The following is a 23,510-nucleotide window of genomic DNA, read 5'->3' as shown; positions in this document are numbered from 1 at the left end:
GGCATCCTGAAATCTTACACCAGCCTTGCTTTATGGGATACATCATTTTTACAGCTCCCCAAAGGCAAACTTTTGCATCCTGAAACTCATAGACAGACACCTTACATCCCATGTAATTGGTTATACTGTTTGGTATTACAATACAGCTTAATAATGATTTATGTTACTCAAGGTAGGAAGATTCACCCCAGAGTTCTCACTCAAATCACAAATAATTAGGCTCTAATTATCCAACTTTGGACACGTTATGGAAGACCCAGCTTTGGGAAAAGGTTCTAATGCTGGGAAAGGCGGAAGGAAAGAGATGAAGAGAATGACTAGTAGCCAGGTAGATGGACCCAGTTACAGTGGCAATGAACGCACTGTTGAGAGAGTTAAGGAACAGGTTAGGGCAGTGATGGCTAACCTTTTCCTTTTTTTAAAAAAAAAAAATTTTATTAAGTTTTCAAATTTTAAAAACATAAAATAAAACTTTATGCATTGTTATCAACATCACGACATCTTTTGCATCTCCTCACATTTTTCAGAAAATGTATTTACTTATTCCTTTACCATTACATCTTACTCTTGCTATAAATCAATATCTTTTATCATTACATATCAATCTTCTCCACGGTATATTTACATATTTACATATTCCCTCATTCTTTTCCTAATTGCCATTTTATTTTCTTTTTATTTCTAAATCACTCATACCAGGCATTGCAGGCCCTATAATAAATTGAATCTTCTCTGTCTTTTATTTTCATCATTAGCCTGTCCATCTCTATACAATCTATTATTTTTTTTATAACCATGCCTTCTGGTGGAACCCTTTTTTCCTTCCAGAGTTTTGCGTATGAAATCCTTGCAACTGTTAATATGTGTAACATATCTATCTGTTTTATTGCATTTTTGTGTTATTATACCTAATAAAAAATTTTCTGGATTAAGTTCAATTTTCTGATTCGTGATTTCTTCTACTCATTGTCTAATTGCATTCCAATATTTTTTCACTTCCTTCCAGGTATGAAAATAAGTGTCTTTTTCTTTTCCACATTTCCAACCATTTGGGTCTGAGTTAAACATTTTTGCCAGTCTAGCGAAGGGAAGGTGGATGACTAACCTTTTCCATGTTGCGTGCCCAAAGTGTGTTCGTGTGCACACTTGGTATATGCTCACATGCCTGCACTCATGATGCAATGAGTGTGTGACTCCCCCCACTTCCTGTGTATGCTCACGCAACCCCCCGCACACCTCTGCACATGAGCATGCAACCTCCCACATGCTGCATGCCTCTGCACATGTGCGTATGTCTCCCACATGCTCGTCTCCCCTGTGAATGCACAGCAGATACCCGACAATCAGCTGACTGATGGGGGGGTACGCGCATGCACAGTGGGGCTCTTCTGGGCGACCTCTCGTGTGCAGGCAGAAGTGGCTCTGCGTGTCATTTCTGACACCCATGCCATAGGTTCGCCATCACGGGGCTAGGGACTGATTGTGATGGAGAATCATGGTTATTAGGATTTGAAAATGATGGCACAGGATCAATCCATCAAAAGTCAGATGGTATCTTTGGAACCAATACCTAATGAATATAGCAGAATAAAACCTATTACCAATATTATTCATCAACAAGCTTTTCTTTTACGCATCGTGGTCCAGGATGTTAATTTTTTAAAGTTTGACCCAATCCTTTTTGCCTGAAGGCTCTCCTATCATTTATTGTTGTTTTGAAGGTGCTTTTTGTTATTTTGATGCTAACCTTACTCTTTATTTTATTATGTTATTCATTTCTATCAGTTTATTTTTTGTATTTCAATTCCACTATAGCCAAAAGATTCTTAGTGCCTTACCCAGAATACACAACTGTCAGTAAAAAGCTAATATTCCTTCACTTATCCCCCAAATGGATGTAGTTTGATCCCCTCTGTTCTTTCTTCCTGTCACTACAAATATAAGCATATAATCTGAAAAAATAAGGGGAAGCGCATGCCCAAAACTGAGTGAAGAAAGACCAGAAAACGTGATCCTGATGGGAACGTCACTATCAAAGATCCTCTGAAATATTGGAGTGAAGAAGCAACATTAGGACCTTTTTGATTTCAACTCTTCACATACAGTATACAGAATGCTCAAATAAGGTATTGCTATGCAGCTCAATCTTTTTAACCTATTGCTGCCACTTTGCTTTTAATTGCAGTTTCATGCAATAAGGAGAGACACATTAAGTGTGAAGTACAGAGATCAATGTAGGAACATCAACAACCTCCAATACACAGATGATGCACAACATTTACTCATGGCAAGCAAGGAGGATCTGGGGTGAGTAATCCTGAGAGTCAAAGATGAAAGTGAAGAATTTGGGCTGCACCTTAAGATCAGGAAAACAATGCATGGAGAGTGCTGATCGATAGAAGGGCTGAGGGTCGGACATGTCGGCTATGACTGAATGTTGGCTATGACTGATGACGACAAGAGAGAGCTACAACCAAATAATGATATCATAGCCCTAATCACTTGGTGTATGCCTATGATGGAATTTATACACTGTCTGAAATGGGTGACTAAGAATATATGTAAGATATCAATGGAAATATGTTTTAGAGCTGTGCAATGCTTTCAGAGACTGTACTTTCCCCAAAAGTGCCTCAGAGCTTGCAAATCTGGGAAAAGATCCAGTTGTTTTAAAGAGTGGCAGGCAGAGGATATAGTCATGCTCTTTGTGGCATTTTTGTGGATTCATATCAAAAGCAGTGTGCACTCCTGATAAGCTTATTGAATGCTGCTCCTACAGAACAGGAATATTTCCCCCTCAATTAAAATCCGTTTTTAATGCGGCATTTTATATCTTGACAACTGCCTTACTTCCTTGGGAAACACAAATCAAATGTACATTCACTAGCTTGCCAAATGGCACCATACAATATTTGTGATACACCATGGCACCATACAATATTTGTGATAACATTTATTTTTTAAAATATTAATTTTGGAGCATCTCGCATAAAAACAGAAGGAAAAAAAATTCTCTATGACTAGAAATTGTTTTAGCATTATGTATTCTTTGAGTCTGCATTGCCAAATATGGAATCTTTGAAGCCCTCAAGTTTTTTACACTTACAAAGTGTTAATCATTAGAAGGCATTTGACTGATGTGGAAAGAAACAGCTCATCATAATTACCGCAAATATCCCACATTAAAAAAGAGGCCACACATTTGCAGGAACAGCACTATAGAAACGGTAGAAAACATTATAACTCGAAGAAAAAGCAGAAGGGAAAAAAAAGGAAAGGTTTCAGAATATCTTGTCTCACTAACATTCTTTGACCTTCTTCCCACTCTTCCCAGGACAACTGCCAACAAATTGTATCGCATGGAAACAAAATAGAAAGATGTAGTTCTGTGAATTATTACAAAACTGCAAGTACATTTTTGATTGTGAAATTTTATATGCTGCACAGTTTGAACAAATGTGGATAATAATATGATATGAAACAGTCCCTTTGCAAATTTTGATGTTCCTTTTGCCCAAAATTAGTTGATTCACATGGTTTACTCCAAGTAAAATTGCTTCTATCACAAACACAATGTTCTTAATAATGAAGCTGACTCCCATATCTCTCTGTACAGCATTTCATGATTGTAGTAACTTCTAGGGTAAAGTTAATCAAACTAGAGAAATCAAGAGTAGGGTAGAAGACATTGGAGCATTATCTTTAAATGGTAAAAATTCCAAGGAAGTATTAAAGTGATAAACATGCATTCAAGAAGCACAAGCCTAATATTGTGATAGGATGAATAAGAAGCTAGTGGGATTTTCCAGATCTCCAGTATGAGCAGGTATGACAGGCGTGAACTAAAAAAATAAACAGCAAGAAAGAATGGGACTGTCAAATTTCACCCAGGCAAAACAGTTATGAAAAATAATTTTATTAATTATTGGAGGAGAAGAAGAAATATTAGGAAATGCCTTTTGTATGAGATGGCTGAAATTTTCTTTGAACTACAGGTGGTGAAAATATAAGAAGCATCTTATTTGCAATATATATAAAGACTATGCAATTGTTTTATGAATGAAGAGATTCTTCAAAAGAAAGATGTGCTGGAAAATTGGTTAAAAAGCAGTTACATATAGATAAGCAGATACATATAGATAGATAATATAGAGAGCAATTTCATAGAGTTTGATGCCAAACATGCAAAACTGTACAACTCAAAACACAATGAAAATTATGATATTGGGATGTAAAGAAGGATATGCAACATTTAAAATAAGGCATCCTCAGTTCCAATCTGTGAAATCATGCAAAGCTAGGGAAACTCTTCAAGAGGCTATTGCTTCTTAATTCTAATCTATTCTGTTCCATATTAGCCGACTTGAAGACCTGCATTCCTATTGGTCCAGAAAAGCCGGACCGTGATTGGACATCTTAAACACCCCTGATTGGCTCGTATAGGGTTTGCCGCGATTGGCTAAAACCAAGAGCGGCAAACTCAAAGAACCGTCATTGGCTGCCTAGCCGTGACCAGCTCTATAAGAAGAGCTGCCGTGCGCTAGGGTTTTTGTCTCAGAATTCTTCCTGTTAAGTAAAGAGCTGTTTGTTCACTACTCAAGCCTCGTTCTTATGGGACCCACCGACCAAACTTAACATATTCTGTATATAATGTGCATATTTGCTTTAATAATTTAAAGTGTGTGTTACCATTTGAATCTGTTCATGAAGTTTTTTCTAGAGATTACAAGGTCTAGAGGATCAGACAGATTAATAAAAAATAAGCTATAGGTAAATAATATCTAGTACATATTATGACTTAAGAAATGTTTAGACTCAGGCATACTATAAAATTCTCTTGCAGCAGAAAATTATGACAAATTGGTCTGACAACTCAGAATATTTCTGAATAATAATAAATTATCAGGATAGATATCATTCAGGTTTGAGCACTGCCATGAGAAGATAAAATCCTTGGTTACATTGGCAAGAACTGAATAAAAGAAGCATTTTCTTGTTAATTTTTATTGTGCAACCTGTAATCCATATTACCATACCAGATTCCTCAGTGCCTTCAGTGGAACTTCTGATGTACTACTTTCACTAGAAAAGGTGGGATACATTCAGAGATCTTCCTTTAAAATAGTCCATATTGTACTACATAGCACAGTCAAATATCAGCACAGGAAATGTTTTATCACATCTGTATGATAAAACAGCATAGAGAATGTTTGCATTAGGACATGGACTGTTTTATAATATTTTTATGCCATAAAATATTTCATAAAATGTGCCACGTTTCAATTTCACTGGAGTTATGGGCCCCAAAGTTTGGATGCATTCTATAAGTTAGTCCATTTGAGGTAGATACCTTGGTTCAGAAAGAGAAACAGAATGATAACAGATGGGCAAAAAAGCAGTAGGAGGAGGAATGACTTCTGACTTCCTGTCAGCTTCCCCATTGAATTTTTTGGGGGGGTTTGAAACTGACAGCATCAGGAATTCCCTTCCCTTCCCTTCCCTTCCCTGGCTACTGCTGAATGGGGGAATAAGTAAAGGGAAATTGTCATCAATCACATAACTGCAGCAGAGCAGCCTATAGCAGGGGTCTCCAACCTTGTCAACTTTGTCAATCTTGTCAACTCCCATTGGGAGTTGAAGTCCACAAGTCTTAAAGTTGACAAGATTGGAGACCCTTGGCCTATAGCACTGAAGCAGTCACAACTTTCACTCCCTCCAGAGTTATACATCCTGGATTTAGGATGCATTGTGTAAGTTAGCCAATTTGAGGTACCTTTGTTCTAAAATTGCTGCCGCTCTGATGAAGTACTTTGCCCAGGTAAAGGCCATGATGAGAGTTTTAGTAGTATATAGTCTTCTCTCTTTTAGTCTACTACTTCAATTATGGAATCCTCTTGGAGTGCCTGAACAGGAGAAGACTGGGAAGTCCATTTTACAGGGGCCATTCCGAAAGTATGTTGGGAAACAAACTTTTGGAAGAGCCCAGGAGACCATGTCCCAGTCTTTCTAGGGCCACATGATGCTCTAGAAGAGGAGTTTTATGTTGGTGATTTATGTTAGATCTCCTCCTCCAAATACTCCCTGTTAATTTAATGAAGCCTGCTTTTCAGTTGATATGCCTATGTTTGCTCTGCCAGTATTGGGAGTAGAGGAAGTAAGTCATTGGAACAGTGGTTCATAATTTTTTCTTCATCACAGGCCTCCTTTAAATACCTTTTGTGACCACACCAACCAATGCTATGTGTTAAGTTTGAGCAATGAGAGGCTGAACCAGAGCATGAGTGCAACAGTACTTTATTTTACAAATAAAGGGCTGACCGTGCTTGCCAAGCCTGGAACTGGCTCGCAGCAATCAGCAACCAGTTGGACCCCGCAGCCTGCTTTTATAGCAGGCTGCTGGGAGAACCAACCAATGGGAATGGGGGAATATCGCCCACACAAAGTGAGTGGACCAGAGTGAGAACTCCTTGAGTCCTCAGGACATAACACCCCTTCCCCCAGATGCGAACACGCATAGTCCTTGAGGTAGATGGGGGTTTGTGTTGGCGCCGGAGCGGCGCAACTCGGGAACATTGTCTGTCTGTTCGGTATCAGTCTGTGACGGTTGAGCTGGCATAGTGTCGCCAATACTCTCTCTGGAATGGGCATCCTCGGAAACCACCGGGTTGGTTTCTGGGGTCGAGCTCTCGTGGGTTGGATCAGGTAGGTCAACTCCCTGGGCGCTGTTGTCCGAGTTTGGGCTGACCGGAACGACTGCTGGCGCAGACTGGTCGCTGGGTGCGATGTGGCTGGGCGGTGGATGAGACGGTTCCCCTTCGACTGGAGACTCTGGATTCTTGTTTGCGAGGTTGCTGAGGCGCCTTCTGAGTTGGTCTATGTGTCTCCTCCAGACGCGACCATCCTCCAGCCTGACTCTATACGATCTCGGCCCGGTGACGGCGATGACCTCGCCTGGAATCCAAAGTGGGTCCCCAGCGAAATTCCTTGCTAATATCGGCTCCTGCAACATAAAATGTCTAACCCCCGAAGTGGAAGCGAGGGGAGAGTCAGGGCAGTATTGTGGGTGCAGTCTATCCAATACAGTCCTCAGGCGCCGGCCCATCAGAAGTTCCGCTGGGGACTTATTGGTGACTGCACAGGGGGGTTGAGTGCTGGCTCATCAGGAAACGAGAGAGTTTGTGGTGCCAGTCATCTCTGCCAAACCTAGCGAGGGCCTCTTTGGTGGTCCTGACGGCCCTTTCAGCCAACCCATTACTCGCAGGGTGGAATGGGGCTGTGAAAATGTGGCGAATGCCTAGGTTGGCTGCAAACGGCTGAATTCTACTGATGCGAACTGTGGGCCATTATCGGAGACCAAGGAGTCGGGTAGTCCATGTGTACGAACAGGCGCGTTAACACGTTGGTGATTGCTAGTGTGGTGGTCGTGGATAGCTGTGCCACGTCTATCCATTTGGAATAGGCGTCCAAGACCACTAGGAACATCTTTCCATGCACGGGCCGGCCAGATCGATATGGATTCTAGACCAAGGGCGCTGGCGCTCCCATCTGGTAGGGGTGGCGATGGGGGGAGCAGGACGGGATTCCTGGCAAATGCTGCAGGAACTTACCCAATTGACAATTTCCTCGTCTAGACCCGGCCACCACACGTAGCTGCGTGCCAACGCCTTCATTCTCACAATGCCGGGTGACCCTCGTGCAACGCCTCCAGGACTCGGGTACGTAGTGAGGTCGGAATGACCACTCGAGTGCCCCACAGTAGACAACCCTGCAAACTGGACAGCTCCTGCATGCGAGTCTTAAAGGGTGCGAATTTGTTATCAACGTTGCCTCCCGGCCACCCCCTCCTCACCCAGTCGAGCACCTGGGCGACGTTTGGTCTGCTTTGGTTTTGGCGGCGATGTCAAGGGCGGTGATGGGCAGGTCCAACTGGGTGATTTCAAAAATGGCGTTGACAGGAGCTGGGTCTTCAGCCGGAGCGGGTAAGGGGCAGCGACTGAGCGCGTCAGCGTGGGATAGAGTTTTGCCCGGGCGGTGGATAAGTTTGTATGAGTAGGCCGCTAGGAAAAGTGTCCACCTTGTCATCCGAGGGGAGAGGACTTGAGGTGTCTGTTTGTCGCCGGCCAGTAGGCCCAGGAGGGGCTTATGGTCGGTGACCAGTTCAAGAAGTGGCCAAAAAGGAATTCGTGAAACTTTTTCACGGCTGCAACAGCTGCTAGGGCTTCCTTGTCTATTTGGCTGTAATTTCGCTCCGTGGCCGAGAGCGTCCTGGAGAAAAAGGCGATGGGGGCCTCGGCGCCATTGGGGAGTCGGTGACTAAGGACCGCCCCAATTCCAAAAGGGGATGCGTCTGCTGCCAGTACTAAAGGAAGGTTGGGGTCGAATTGGATGAGCACTGCCTCTGACGTAAGTAGTGATTTGACGGCGTTGAACGCCTGGTCTTCTTTGTGCCCCCAGTGCCACGGTGACTTTTTGTCTAGTAATCTGTGTAGGGGTTCGGCTACTGAGGCTTTATGGGGCAAGAAGGATGCATAAAAGTTTAGGAGCCCCAAGAAAGCTTGTAGCTCCGTTTTGGAGGTCGGTGTGGGAGCTTCGTGGATCGCCCTGACCTTGGATTCCAGGGGGGTGAATGCCAGAGGCGTCAATTTTATAACCCAGAAAGTCCACCTGTCTAGTGGCAATGGCGCATTTTTTTTTTTTAACTTGAGGCCATGCTGTCTGAACCTCTCTAACACTGCTCGCACTCTCTGGAAGAGTTGGGGTCTGTCCCTGGCCGAGACTAAGATGTCGTCAAGTAGGGTACTACACCAGGAGGCCCTGTAAAATCCGCTCCATGAGGGACTGAAAAATACCCGGGCAACACTTATGCCAAATTGGAGACGCTTGCATCGGAAGGCACCCTGTGAGTGACGATGGTCTGAAGTTCCGCTGTTTGGTTATCAACAGGGAACTGTTGATATGCTTGAGACATGTCCAATTTAGCAAAAATACTGCCCGGTTCGAATGTGTGCAATAAGTGCTGAATGACGGGCACAGGGTAGGCGCTAACTTGTAAATATTTATTGATTGTTGTTTTGTAGTCCGAGCAAATTCTCAGGCTACCATCTTTTTGAGGGTGTGACAATGGGCGTCTCCCACTTGGCGAAATCTGTTGGCTCAATGACCCCTTGTTTTAGTAGTTTATCCAATTCAGCGTCTAATTTTGGTCGAATAGCAAATGGAACTCTACGTGGTTTTAATCTGATTGGGACTGCCTGGGGTCAACGGTGAACGAGATGGGGTTCCATTATAACACCCCAGCTCCTCGCTGAACACATCTGCGTAGTCAGCGAATAAGGAGTCAGTGTCTGAGGTTGAGACAGCATGGACTCCTGTTAACCCTAGGCCGAGGTGGGGAAACCAATCGAGCCCCAATAAGGTGGGTAGATTGCCGTTAACTACCACTAGAGGTAGGTGGCCTTTAAAAGCTCTAAAACTGACAAAGAACTTGCCTCTGCCGATCACGGGAATGGCCTTCCCCTGGTAGTCCTTCAGACCGAACTGGCAGCTCTGAAGCCGGGTAGTAGATATGCTGGGGTGGAGTCTCTTGAGGGTGTTCCACGAGATTATTGAGAGTGCTGACCCTGTGTCCACCTCCATGTGGCACGGTTTACCTTCTAGGGAAACGGAGAGAGAAATTTTACTAACAGTGTGGCAAGTATGCCTGGCAAGGCGGTGCGTGCGACAGTTTAATACTTGCCTCTGTGGTCCCGAGTGCGAGGACGGGGTCTGTGTGCAGCGTTTTGGGGGCTTGGCAGACTCTCGCGATGTGCCCCTCTTATGGCAGTTGTTGCAAACGGCTCCTTTAAACTTGCAGGTGGCCCTTTGATGTGATCCCCACAGGCTAGGCACAGCGTGATGTGCTTGGGTGGACCGGTGTATTCTTGTTTGGTCCCTACCTGCGACCGTCTGTCATTGGTGAGGCGATGGACATCGTTCTCATCATTGTGGGCTTCCTCCGCTTCCACCTCTTCGGAATGGACTGGGAACGATGCTAGCTTGGCACTTGGGCCCTGAATTTCGGTGGCTGAGTTCGTTGCTAGCTCGGCTGCTAGGGCCTCCTCTACGCTTGCGCAAGGTTGAGGTCTTTTTAGCTAGCAGTCGCCTCTGTAGGTTGAGATCCTTGACCCCACAAACTAATTGATCGAGGAGCATGTCCTCCAGGTATGTTCCAAACCCGCAGTGCAGGGCTGCTGTTCTGAGGCGGCCATATATTGATTGATGGTCTCCTTACTTGATTGCTTCCTCATACGGAACGTGAACCTCCTGGCGATTTGTGAGGGCCTGGGAGCGTAGTGGTTAGTGAGGATCTCAAGCAACTCGGACCACGGAACGTTTTTCAATTCTCTCGGCGCTACAAGTGCTGCGGCGGTATCAGAAACGGTGGCTCCGCAGTAGATTAGGAAATAGGATTTTTTCCAATGCTCTCCCGCATCCGCCAGGCCGACCGCATCGATGTAATGATTGAAACGGTTCTTATCGATTCCCACTTCTCTTCGTCTGGTTTAAACGCTGGGAATACTGGATTGGAACTCATGGTGCTGGAACGGCTGGGCTACCTGCGGAAAAATCTCTCTGGGACTACGAGCGCTCGTGAGTTACTAGTGATATCAGCTCTGGAGAGGTTTTTTGCTAACCTCTCTCTCTCTCTGGGTTACCACGTTGGCTGCTAGCCGTTGGAGGTGTCTAGATTCGCGCCAAAAAAAAGTGGGCGTTAGTGACTCTCTACAGCGCTGTGCTGTGATTCCTACTGGTTCGAAATTCAAATGACACCCGTTTGAATTTCGCGCCAAATGCAGAGCGGCTGCGGCTGCAGCACTTCACTTTCCCGTAGCTGGGCTAACAAGCGGCTACAGACGCTTCTAACTTTTGACTCAGACCGCTTTCTCTGGCTGCGGATCTGCGTTTGCTCTTTTGATCGCTCGTTTTGTTAGCTGACCGCTCTCTCTGGCTGCGGATCAGCGTTTCCCTTATCGCCAGCCGATCGCTCTCTCTGGGCTACGGATCGGTGGCTAGTGACTCAGCGGTTGCAATGTGCATCTGGTAGCCATCCCATCCTCGTCGCCAGTGTTAAGTTTGAGCAATGAGAGGCTGAACCAGAGCATGAGTGCAACAGTACTTTATTTTACAAATAAAGGGCTGACCGTGCTTGCCAAGCCTGGAACTGGCTCGCAGCAATCAGCAACCAGTTGGACCCCGCAGCCTGCTTTTATAGCAGGCTGCTGGGGAGAACCAACCAATGGGAATGGGGGAATATCGCCCACACAAAGTGAGTGGACCAGAGTGAGAACTCCTTGAGTCCTCAGGACATAACACTATGGATTACCAAGACACAACTCCAGATTTAAATCATAACACTACTTCAAGCCTTTGTGGACCCCCTGTGATGACATCATCCCCCTCCCAGGATCTGCAGACCAGAAGTTGAGAACCACTGCTTTGCTTTAGAGGGTCATTCTTAAATAATAGTGCAAAAAAACATCTAAGAAAAATCATAGCTAGTGGTGAATTTGTTTTTTGAAAAAAGGGATCTAATCGATTTTTAACATGTATATTATAGGCAGATATCAGCAGACTAAATATTTCTGTCAGATTAAAGTAGGCAAAATGTTGCCCCGGAAAACCTCCTTCAATTGCCTCAGTAAGTACTCCTGTATAGATGTATATTGGCATTAGGAAGAACAAGGTACCGCAAACAATCACCTCATGGTTGCATGTAAAATTAAAACAGAGAGTAGAGAAAATAGGGAGGAGGAATTAGCAAATCAAATGGATTACTCAAACTGAGGGAGCAACAACCAGGAAGTGATTCAACACAAGGGGTGGGAGAGTAAAGACAGCAATGAGAAACTTGTTTAATGCCATTAGTATTTATAAATAAGAATGACTGGAAATATTTGGTGCGCTGTTCTGGTTTTGATATTTCTCTCCTACACAGTATTCTGGTTTCGCTTCTCAGGATTCTATGGTCCCAACTGTTCTTAAAGCTGGCATAAGAGTAGTTGTTCCTGAGAATACTCAGCCATCACTGACCGAATTTATGAGTTATTTTTTTTTTCTACAGATAGCATGTACTTTTACAAAGCCTTGAGGTTTTTCCATTTTTTTTATTTCTATCTCTTTTTGTATGGGTCATATTTTTTGGCCATATAAGAAATGGCTCTCCCCTAAATACCAGAAATAAAGGGAGTAATTATCTTATCATCATCATTAACTTACATAACTCTTTATTGTTTACTAAACTATATCAAATTTGCAATGTGCAGAAGGTCAACCTATCTGTCAGAGATAGCTGTGTCTCACATGTTTGGAAGACCTGGGGATAACAGATCTTTCCTGGCCTTTCTGAACATGTCAATCTTTCTTTGACGTGTAGTAATAAGAATGTCATGTGTATATGGCTTTTTATAGAAAGTGACAACAGACCTTCAGTTGTTTTCTTTAACTTGGACTGGACTGGCATAATAAAATGTATGATTTTCTGATTCAGTCTTTCTTCTGAAGTTGTATAGTAGATTTCTAGCTGTGGAAATATTTAGGCCTACAAAATTCATCTAATAGTAATAAGACATAGTTTGAAATACATCAAAATGAAACTGTTGTGACTTGAACCCGCCAGGCTCTTTACATTATGACCAGAGGTGGTACTCAGCAGGTTCTGACCAGTTCTGGAGAACTGGTAGCGAAAATTTTGAGTACTGGTAAATCCCATCTCTGACTGGTCCTGCCCCCATCTATTCTCTGCCTCCTGAGTCCAAGCTGATTGGCTGGGTCTTCTTTTGTTGCCCTGCATAGGAGAACGGAGCTGGAAAGCAGGTTAGTGGAATGAGGAAGGAATGGAGATTTTGCAGTATCCTCCCCCAGGGGTGGGGTGGGAAGGGAGATTTTACAGTATCATTTAAAATGGTGCCACGCCCACCAAGCCATACCCACAGAACCAGTAGTAAAAATTTTGAATCCCATCCTTGATTATGACCATATTTGCTTTAGTCACATTGATTGAAAACAGCTACTAGTTTGTTTCCCAAATTCTGTGCCATAACCTATGGTTTACAAAGCTAGGTGGTTAGGTTCTATATAATCTAAAGTAAAATTAAAGAAAGCAACAAAGACAATTAAGGGACTGAGCAACAAAGATGATTAGGCGACTGGAGGTTAAAACATATAAAGAATGGTTGCTGGAATTTGGTATGTCTAGGTTAATGAAAAGAAGGATGAGGGGTGACGTGATACCATAGCAGTGTTCCAATATCTTAGGGGTTGCCACAAAGAAGAGAGAGTCAAGCTATTCTATAAAGCATCTGAAGGCAGTACAAGAAATAATGGATGGTGAGCTCAAAACTAAACAAGAATTGAATGACAAGGGAGCGATATGGTTTGATATTCACTACTGCAAATACAATCTAGATATGAAAAATATACTAAATTATATGGCTTTTATAAAGAATTGACAGAATTGGATAAGATATTAACAGAAACAGATGAAAGATTGATAAAAACATGGTATAGCTATTTATTGGGAATTAAATTGGAAGAAGAACAAGTGAAGGAGACAATGATAGCATGGGCAAAAATTTTGGTTACACAATAGAATTAGATTAATGGCAGAAACTTTGGGATAGAAACTATAAACAATGTCAACTGCATATAAAGAAAAACCTGTATAAGATGTTTTATAGATGTCATTTTGTGCCAGCAAGGTTGGCAAGGATGTTTAAAGATAAATCAGCTAAATGTTGGAAATGCCAACAGATACCTGGATCATATTACTATCTTTGGTGAACATGTGTAGAAGCCAAAAAAATATTGGGCAAAAATACATAGTTGGAAAAGATGACACAACAGCACATTGATTTAAAACCTGAAATATTCTTGTTGGGGATTTTATCTGAAATTTATAGTAGAGAGAATATGTATTTGATTATTCATGTATTAACTGAAGCTAGAATTGAATTTGCACAAAACTGGAAAAGTGAAGAAAATCTTACTGAAGAAAATTTGATCAGGAAAATATTACAATGTGCAGAAATGAATGTTAACACTTGCAATTAAAGAGAAGGAACAAATGGAATATTATATGATATGGGAATTATTCTATCAATGGTTAGAGAATAAATATGAAAGTTAGAGACAAAAAAGAAGACTAGTGAAATATAGAAAATATGTTAGTAGGATTAAATAAATTAAGCTGAGGATTGTTTTAATAATTAGACATATTATGTATATCAGTATTAAGAGTAGAGAATTAATAGTAATGTAATGAATATGGTTGTAAACTTTGTTATTGCATAAGATATTTGTTCCCAGACGACACAGTGTTTAATGGATGATGGATTGTTTGTATTAAAAATTAAAAAAGAAATAATGGATGGAAATTAATCAAGGAGAGAAGCAACCTCAAACTAAGGAGAAATTTCCTGACAGTTAGAGCCTAGACAAAGAAAGGCTTAATGAGGATTGGTTAACAGTAACAGAACCTCATTTTATATCCACTGTATCAGTCTTATAGAAGCAGAAGACAAGTGAACTGAAACCACTGCACACAGAGAAATGAAGCTGTGAGCATCTGAAACAAACTTAGTGCTATATTTTTACTTTGTTGTGGTTCACCGGCAGCAGATGCAAACGGCTGAGATCTCAGAGAGCGAGGACTCAGTGAGGGGCCTGTGTGTGATGCAGGGATGGGGCCAGGACCATCAGGGAGTGGAATGTTGCCTTCGGAGATTGTGGAGGCTGGCAGCAGTGATGAAGGGGTCCCTGAGGAGCCTGTGCCCAGTGCGCATGCACGCAGGGCTGCTTGAAGGAAAGAGCAGCTGCAGCAGCACGAACGACTCAGGAGTAAGGCTGCAAGGTAATGGCCCCTCCCTTAAGAGATAAAAGCCAGTTGAGAAACCAGAGTTCTTTGCAGGAAGCAAAGAAGTTTTTGCACTTGAGACTTGTGGACTTTTGGAGTATCTTGGTTAGTGTTTGGAGACTCTTTGTGTTTGAAATATTTCTTAGTAACTTTATCTAGTGTTCTTGGCAGCCTTGCACAATCTTGGCAAGGCTCGTTCTTACTAGAGACAATTAGTTTGAAACAGCCTTTTAACTGTGAAGGAGTGGAATACGTAAAGAATCATTAAAAGGTTTTGCTGTTACCTCTGTTTCGTGTTTGTTTCCTTGGTACAAGGTTTGGGTCAGAACACACTTGTATATACTAAAGTCGGTAGGATTTATGTCAGGAAAAAAAAATCCTCAAGCCAAAAATGTTTTTGGATATTCAATGCTTGGTTAATGGCTGTACGTTTCCAGTAAATAAACTTTGCTTGTTTAGATTTTGCTAATATTTGTGAGCTGTACTGAACAGGCAACTCTGCTTTTACTGTTATATCTAACTATTACTCATTGAAAAGAATTCTGAATCTGATTCCACAACTCAGCCTCCCCCATAAAACCATGATTGCTTGTTTTAACCATAGTTGATCTTCATAGCTTTGCTGAATTTCCGATCCTTGGATGTGTGGTCTTGGAAGCAGTGTTTTGGAAAAGTAATATTTATTCTGAACAGGTTAAGATTAATGGTTGAAGAACATAGTATATTAAATCATAGAGCTTGGAAGGGATCCAAACCCTCTTGCTCAAGGCAGGAGCCCCATACCATCCCAGTCAAATGGTTGCCCAGTCTATTTTTGAAAACTTCCAGTGATGGGGCACTTGCAACTCTGGGAGGCAAGCTATTCCATTGATTAATTGTTCCCACTGTTAGAATATTTCTCCTTACTTTTTGTTTGTTCTCTCTTTACCAATCTTTCATACCTTATTTATTGTCCAGCCCTCTTGTGCTTTGGAGAATAAGTCAATCTCCTCTTCTCTATGACAGCTTGAACAGAACAAAACAGAACAGAACAGAACACAACGGAACAGAATTCCTTATTGACCAAGTGTGATTGGACACACAAGGAATTTGTCTCTGGTGCATAAGCTCTCAGTGTACCTACAAGCAACACATGATAAATCAAACACTGGAAATAGTTTTGCAATAGTGGTAAATATCTGTAGCTTGGGTATAGGATGAGGGTGAAGGTTCATTCTCTGAGCTTGTGGGTTCGTTTCTGAATGTTTCATTACCAGGCTAGGTAACATCTTCAGCAGAGTTTAGGAGATGTCAGTGTCAGTGTTCTTCTGTTTATAAAGGGCTTCAGGTGTGGGTGTGTCAAGTGAGGGTTTTGTGATGGGTCAGCTAAGAGTCATCAGTGAGTCTTGCAATAGGTCTTGTGATAAGGAGATTATAACCCGCCATGCTGATGAGTTCATCGAAGCCTGGCACTCCACAAGCAATTCCATCAACAGACACATTGACCCTACAACCAGCCTACAAACCCCTCAGAATCCAAATCAACCGCACAACAACCAGAGACAGCAGTGGCCCACAACCAACCCTTCTATCACTGGTTCACCTCCTAATGCTGAGGTGGTATTCAGCAGGTTCTGACCAGTTCTGGAGAACTGGTAGTGGAAATTTTGCGTAGTTTGGAGATCCAGCAAATACCACCTCTGACTGGAGATTTTACAATATCCTTCCCCTGCCACATCCACAGAACCGGCAGTAAAAAAAAAATTGAATCCCACCACTGTTCCAATGACCCTGAACTGATGTAATTTCCTTATCACAAGACCTTTCACAAGACTCGCTGATGACTTACAGCTGGCCCATCACAAGACCCTCACTTGACACACCCACGCCTGAAGCCCTTATAAACAGAAGAATACTGACACTCCCTAAATTATGTTGAAGATATATTACCTAGCCTGGTAATGAAATGTTTGGAAACCAACCCACAAGCTTGGAGGAACTTTCACTTTTTCTTTGATAGGCTAGACAAAGATTTCAAACAAAGTCAAAACAAGCAATTAAGCTGCAACACCTCTTGATAGGGAACTGTCTCTGACAATGATTCGTGTGATTTAAATATCATGGGATGCTATTTTTATGGAGAGGAATAAAATTTCTTTGAGTTAATTTTCTGTTAACAAGATGAGAAACCTCAGAGTTTCTTCTTAGTTCCCAAAAGGCCTTTTCAGTTTTGAGAAACGTACATTTTTTAAGTCTTTTTGTAATTTAATTATGACTTTTCAGTCTACTGAAGTTGTGAGAATATTTTGCAGCCAACTATTAAAAGCCCTGATGATGCAACAGTAACTGTTATATGTTGTATACTAACATATCACTGTAACAGTTCAATGTGTCCCTTAAAAAAGGAAGGCTTCAGGACAATTCAAAAATAGTAAAGGTCATAATCGATTTGAAGATTCCAAGTTTTAATGGGCATCACTTTAAAATTTATTAGGCTGAGTACTGTCTGGAAATGTAATTATCTGCAGAGGAAAGTATTATATATTAGGTTAATGGCACATCTGAGATTTAATTAGTATAAACTTTGGTTCTATTTTCATTGTATAAAGTGCTTCGTGCAAAGCCCAGTGAATATTGTGGTTCATCATGTTTTAGGTGTTGTAAATCACATCACGTTTCATCATCAATCTATTCTTTTTTAGATGTGCTAGACTTCAGTTCTGGTGGAAATTATGCTTGTTGCAGATTATAGGATTTGAAATCCATAAATATGTAAGAGGGAATATGTTTGGGAACACTGCCATAAAGTTTTGAACTTGAACATTTTCATAACTGGAATTATTATGTTGTCATTACATAGTAAGCATTATTTGAAAATAACATTTATCTTTTCCTGGGCTGTTCAGCACTAGTAATACATAAAGTTTCTTCAAGCCTGAGTCCCACCACACTGTCAACTTATTTACTAAGACAGTATTACTATTATTCCTCTACTACTGCTATTAGATTATAATAACACTTCCTAGTACCTATCTCTTCCCACTTATGACTATAACCATAGTCTTTACAATTCATATTGTTTTATTTGTTTCCTAGTATGATTTGATTGCTTATTAGTAACCTACTGAGAGCATATGCACCACAAATTCCTTGTGTGTCCAATCACACTTGGCCAATAAAGAATTCTATTCTAGTCTATTCGTAAAATTGCAATCAAACTAACCATGAAAATAATGTTCATTTGGAGGTCAGATTCTCGGTCTAAGTTTCAGAATAAGACTGAAAATATGGCTTTGTACCCATGTACTGTTTTGTTCAGCAAAACTTCGCCTCTGCTTAGAACTAAGCACTTTTTCATTGCTTCAATATTTATGCAAGGTAAATATTCTCTTCAAAGTGAGATCCAACCTTTTTTCTTAGAAGTAAAATAAGTGGCAACCAAAGTGGTTGCATTAAACATGCTTGAACATTCAGCTCATATAGTAATGCCACCCATCTTAGTCAGATAATCATGTCCCAAAGCTAGAGTACTCTTCCTTTGGCAACCCAGAATCCCCCTTGGCTTATTTCATAGAAGCAGATGCAGTGCCAGCAAGTATTCTCCCCACTGTTCCTTGAGGTTTCGCTTCTGTTTTATTGAGCTGAATAAGCTGTTCCTATATTTGTGCTTCTTTGCACCTGCTTTTTAACAAGCAGAAACTATTTTACTAACCAAGCTGCCACTTGGGTTAAGTTTTAAGTTCTTCAGTAACAGGACTGTCTTAGCAAAAACAGAAATGGGATGGCACATGATGACATCAACCCATTTTCAATTCATTATATTTATTGTTATGGTTTGTCACATAGTCAGCCAGAGATTCAGAATGTTATTTGGCATTTTTGGAGACTAACAAGTCCTTCCCAAGGACCTGGGATAGGCAGATGTGGGTAATTTGTGGTCTTAAAGATATGATTGCAAGTTGTAAGCTGTTCAGAGCAAAACTTTTGCAATTTACTGGTGGTGATTTTGTGAATGACAATGGTGTTCAAGTGGTGTTCCAGTTATTTTGGGATTGCATCCAAGGCATAAAAAAAGGAGAAGCTCAGGCTAAGTGAGAAGTTGGCATTTTCACCTCTTCTGCCCTTTCAAAGTACACTGCTCAAAAAAATAAAGGGAACACTTAAACAACACAATGTAACTCCAAATCAATCACACTTCTGTGAAATCAAACTGTCCACTTAGGTAGCAACACTGATTGACAATCAATTTCACATGCTGTTGTGCAAATGGAATAGACACCAGGTGGAAAGCATAGGCAGTTAGCAAGACATCCCCAATAAAGGAGGGTTCTGCAGATGGTGACCACAGACCACTTCTCACTTCCTATGCTTTCTGGCTGATGGTTTGGTCACTTTTGAATGCTGGCGGTGCTGTCACTCTAGTGGTAGCATGAGATGGAGTCTACAACCCACACAAATAGCTCAGGTAGTGCAGCTCATCCAGGATGGCACATCAATGCGAGCTGTGGCAAGAAGGTTTGCTGTGTCCGTCAGCGTAGTGTCCAGATCATGGAGGCGCTACCAGGAGACAGGCCAGTTCATCAGGGGACGTGGAGGAGGCCATAGGAGGGCAACAACCCAGCATCAGGACCGCTACCTCCGCCTTTGTGCAAGGAGGGACAGGAGGAGCATTGCCAGAGCGCTGCAAAATAACCTCCAGTAGGGCACAATTGTGCATGTGGCTGCTCAAATGGTCAGAAACATACTCCATGAGGGTGGTATGAGGGCCCGACATCCACAGGTGGGGGTTGTGCTTACAGCCCAACACCGTGCAGAATGTTTGGCATTTGCCAGAGAACACCAAGATTGGCAAATTCGCCACTGGCACCCTGTGCTCTTCACAGATGAAAGCAGGTTCACACTGAGCACATGTGACAGACATGACAGGGTCTGGAGATACCGTGGAGAACGTTCTGCTGCCTGCAACATCCTCCAGCATGACCGGTTTGCCAGTGGGTCAGTAATGGTGTTGGATGGCATTTCTTTAGGGGGCTGCACAGCCCTCAGTGTGCTCGCCAGAGGTAGCCTGACTGCCATTAGGTACTGAGATGAGATCCTCAGACCCCTTGTGAGACCATATGCTGGTGCAGTTGGCCCTGGGTTCCTCCTAATGCACGACAATGCTAGACCTCATGTGGCTGGAGTGTGTCAGCAGTTCCTGCAAAAAGAAGGCATTGATGCTATGGACTGGCTCACCCATTCTGCAGACCTGAATCCAATTGAGCACATCTGGGACATCATGTCTCGCTCCATCCACCAACGCCACCTTGTACCACAGACTGTCCAGGAATTGGGGGACGCTTTAGTCCAGGTGTGGGAGGAGATCCCTCAGGAGACCATCTGCCACCTCATCAGGAGCATGCCCAGGTGTTGTAGGGAGGTCATACAGGCACATGGAGGCCACATACACTACTGAGCCTCATTTTGACTTGTTTTAAGGACATTACATCAAAGTTGGATCAGCCTGTAGTGTTTTTTTTCCACTTTAATTTTGAGTGTAACTCCAAATCCAGACCTCCATGGGTTGCTAAATTTGATTTCCATTGATAATTTTTGTGTGATTTTGTTGTGAGCACATTCAACTATGTAATGAACAAAGTATTTAATAAGAATATTTCATTCATTCAGATCTAGGACGTCTTATTTTTGTGTTCCCTTTATTTTTTTGAGCAGTGTATGAAACAATTCATTCTGAAGCTTCTAAATGTCTAGCATTCTCCTTCTGTATTTTTCCTAAGGCTCCTCTTAGCAACAGGAATGCACATATCATTGATCTCAGGGTAATTTTTTCCCAAGGTATCTAAATTATCCTACGTGCAAAATGACACTCTAGGTTCCACATAGGACAAATGTTACGAACTTTGTGCAAAGCCATTTATGGACACAAGTTTGACACCAAAACTCAAAACAAAGACACATTAATATCAGAGCATTTCAACCTCTCAGGATATTCTATGGAAGATCTCAAAGCAACTGTTTGGAAAAGAAATGAATTTAAAAGCAACGTTGAGCAAGATATTTCTAAGCTTATATACATCAAAAAAGTTTCAGGCAATTTCAAGTTTCAAGTCCCCACAAACACAACTGTTAATTGACAAGCGACTTGCACTCTGTCTCACATAACCTGCAGGGGCATAATCTCCCTGCTTCTTCTCCTTTCATTGCCTACCCACTCTGTGTCTCTGATAAAGTGAGATGCATCTCATGAAAACTGATATCTTTTAATAGAAATTGTTGTTGTAATGACAAAAGGTGCTACCAACGTCCTTCTGATTTTTTGGGAACAAATGACATTATTGCATCTTAAAACATTTTCTCTCTTACCCTTTCTGTCAACACTATTTGATCACTGCTTCAGTTTTGATTGATATTTTGAAAAACTTTTTCTAGTAGCATGAAATATTATTTACATATGCATTTTATGTAAATGTGAATATTTTCACAAAAGAGCTGTATATCACAAATTTTAAAGTAATAACCTTCTCACCAACCCACAAGTTTTAGGAACAATTTTATATCATATTTCATCACTATGAAGTTTTGCACAACTTTTGCCCACATGAATCTCTCCTTCAAGCAATCTTCTCTCATGCACCCATAGATGCACAGGAACATACCTAAAGACACAGATACTTGTATAGAGATATACATTTAAACTTTCAATGAAAGGAAGGAGGTAGCTCATAATCATGGTGAGTTAAGTGATGTCATGTCCTCCCTCTCATAGTGCCTGGAGGTTGTTAGGGGTTGGATGGGGAGCAACAGGTTGAAACTAAACCCTGGCAAGACCTAGTGGCTCTAGGTTTTGGGGTTCATTGTCTAAGGGAGAATTGCCATATTTGGTCCTGGATGGGGTGGCACTACCCCAAACAGACCCTGTGCATAATCTGGGGGTTCTCCTGGACTCTTGTCTCCTGCTCGAAGAGCAGGTAATGGTTGCAGCCAGGAGGGCCTTTGCACAACTGCAGGTTGTGTGCCAGTTACGCTTGTTCCTGGACCAAAAATCCCTACTCATAGTCACTCATGCTTTCATCACTTCCCATCTTGACTATTGTAACACGCTCTACATGGGGATGCCCTTGAAGAACATCCAGAGGTTCCAGTTGGTGCAAAATGCAGCGGCCCCTACAGTTTTATGCAGACCCCAGTGTGCACATGTATCCTCCCTCTTGCAGGAGCTGCATTGGCTGCCGATTTGCTTCCAGGTGCAATTCAAGGTGGAACCAGGTTATCTGAGGGACTGTCTCTTGCCGGTCAGCTGACCCATCAGAACAGGGAGGCAGGGAATGTTGCAGGTCCCATCCTTGAGGGAGATACACCTGGTGGGACCCAGAAGGGCCTTCTCCATGGTGGCTCTCCCTCCCTCTGGAACATCATTCCCCCAGAGATTAGACTGGCCCCCACTCTGATTCTCTTCCAGAAGGCATTGAAGACCTGATTCTGCCAGTGGGCCTGGGGAACCCATAGCAGGATGGAGCCCATTAAATGACTCATGTAATCTGCTGTGGCTGGGGCAGGGGGTGATTTTACTTCTTCTTCTTCTTCTTTTTCTTCAGCGTTTGTCTCGTGCTCGGGCGAGGTCCGCTAATGTCCTTGAGTACTGCTTCCACACCTCTCTGTCTGCCACGTGTGTCGGGTCTGCCTTCGCGATCTCTAGATCGGCCTTGATCGTGTCCATCCAGCGTTGTTTAGGTCTACCACGCGGTCTCGCTCTTCCGACAGTCACCTTCATTACAGATTTGATGATGGATTCTTCCTTGGCGCGGCTCATGTGGCCGAACCATCGTAGCTGGGACTGCCTCATGACCATGGGGATGGGCACGACGTTGAACCGTCTCGCACTTCTTCGTTCCTGACGCGATCGAGTAGGGTGAGGCCTACCGACCATCGGAGCATTCGCATCTCCATTATCTGGAGTCTGCTTTCGACTTCTTTGGTGCCGGCCAGCACTCTGCGCCGTATATGGCCACGGGTGCACCACAGAGTTATAGATTTTCGCCTTCAGGCGCATCGGCATCTTCTTGTCACAGAGGACGCCATGACGGACTTCCATTTGCCCCACGCTGCATTGATCCTGGCTGCCACCTCAGTTTGTAGTAGGCCTTCTTCCCCAAGAGTAGTTCCCAGGTACTTGAAGGTGGAGGCGCGCGTGTAGCTCCTGCCCGTTCACGTGGATGGAGCCTGTCATTTCATTGTCAGTGGTCAGGTATTCGGACTTCTTTAGGTTCAGCCGGAGCCCGAACTGCTCGAGGCGGTCGTGCCACTGTTGGACTCGGTGCTCTAGTTCAGCCTTGCACAGGTTGGCCAGGAACACATCATCGGCGTAGAGCAGCGTCCATGGGGCGGGCGTGTACAGGTCGTGTGTAATTGTGTCCATCACCAGAATGAACAGCAGTGGTGAGAGAGCAGAGCCCTGGTGTACGCCGACGGTAATATTAAACTCCTCTGATATCCCAGCTGCCGCTTTTACATGGCTTTTGTGACATCTGTATAGGAGTTGGACCCATTGTACGAGCAGCTCAGGCACGCCGTGGTCTCGCAGTGCGTACCAGATGAGATCGTGCGGGACTCGGTCGAAGGCCTTTCCAAGTCTAGGAAGCGG

General features: G+C 42.8%; 1 pseudogene; it reads left to right on the top strand.

Annotated features, from left to right (window-relative positions):
• Positions 1-247: 247 nt before the first annotated feature.
• Positions 248-22,170, top strand: LOC148128259 (uncharacterized; annotated as a pseudogene).
• Positions 22,171-23,510: the final 1,340 nt, after the last annotated feature.

This window comes from Pseudonaja textilis, chromosome 1, assembly GCF_049901715.1.
Source record: "Pseudonaja textilis isolate UNSWEBS1 chromosome 1, rPseTex1.2, whole genome shotgun sequence".
NCBI lineage: Eukaryota > Metazoa > Chordata > Lepidosauria > Squamata > Elapidae > Pseudonaja > Pseudonaja textilis.
This window is presented reverse-complemented; position numbering and strand designations above follow the sequence as displayed.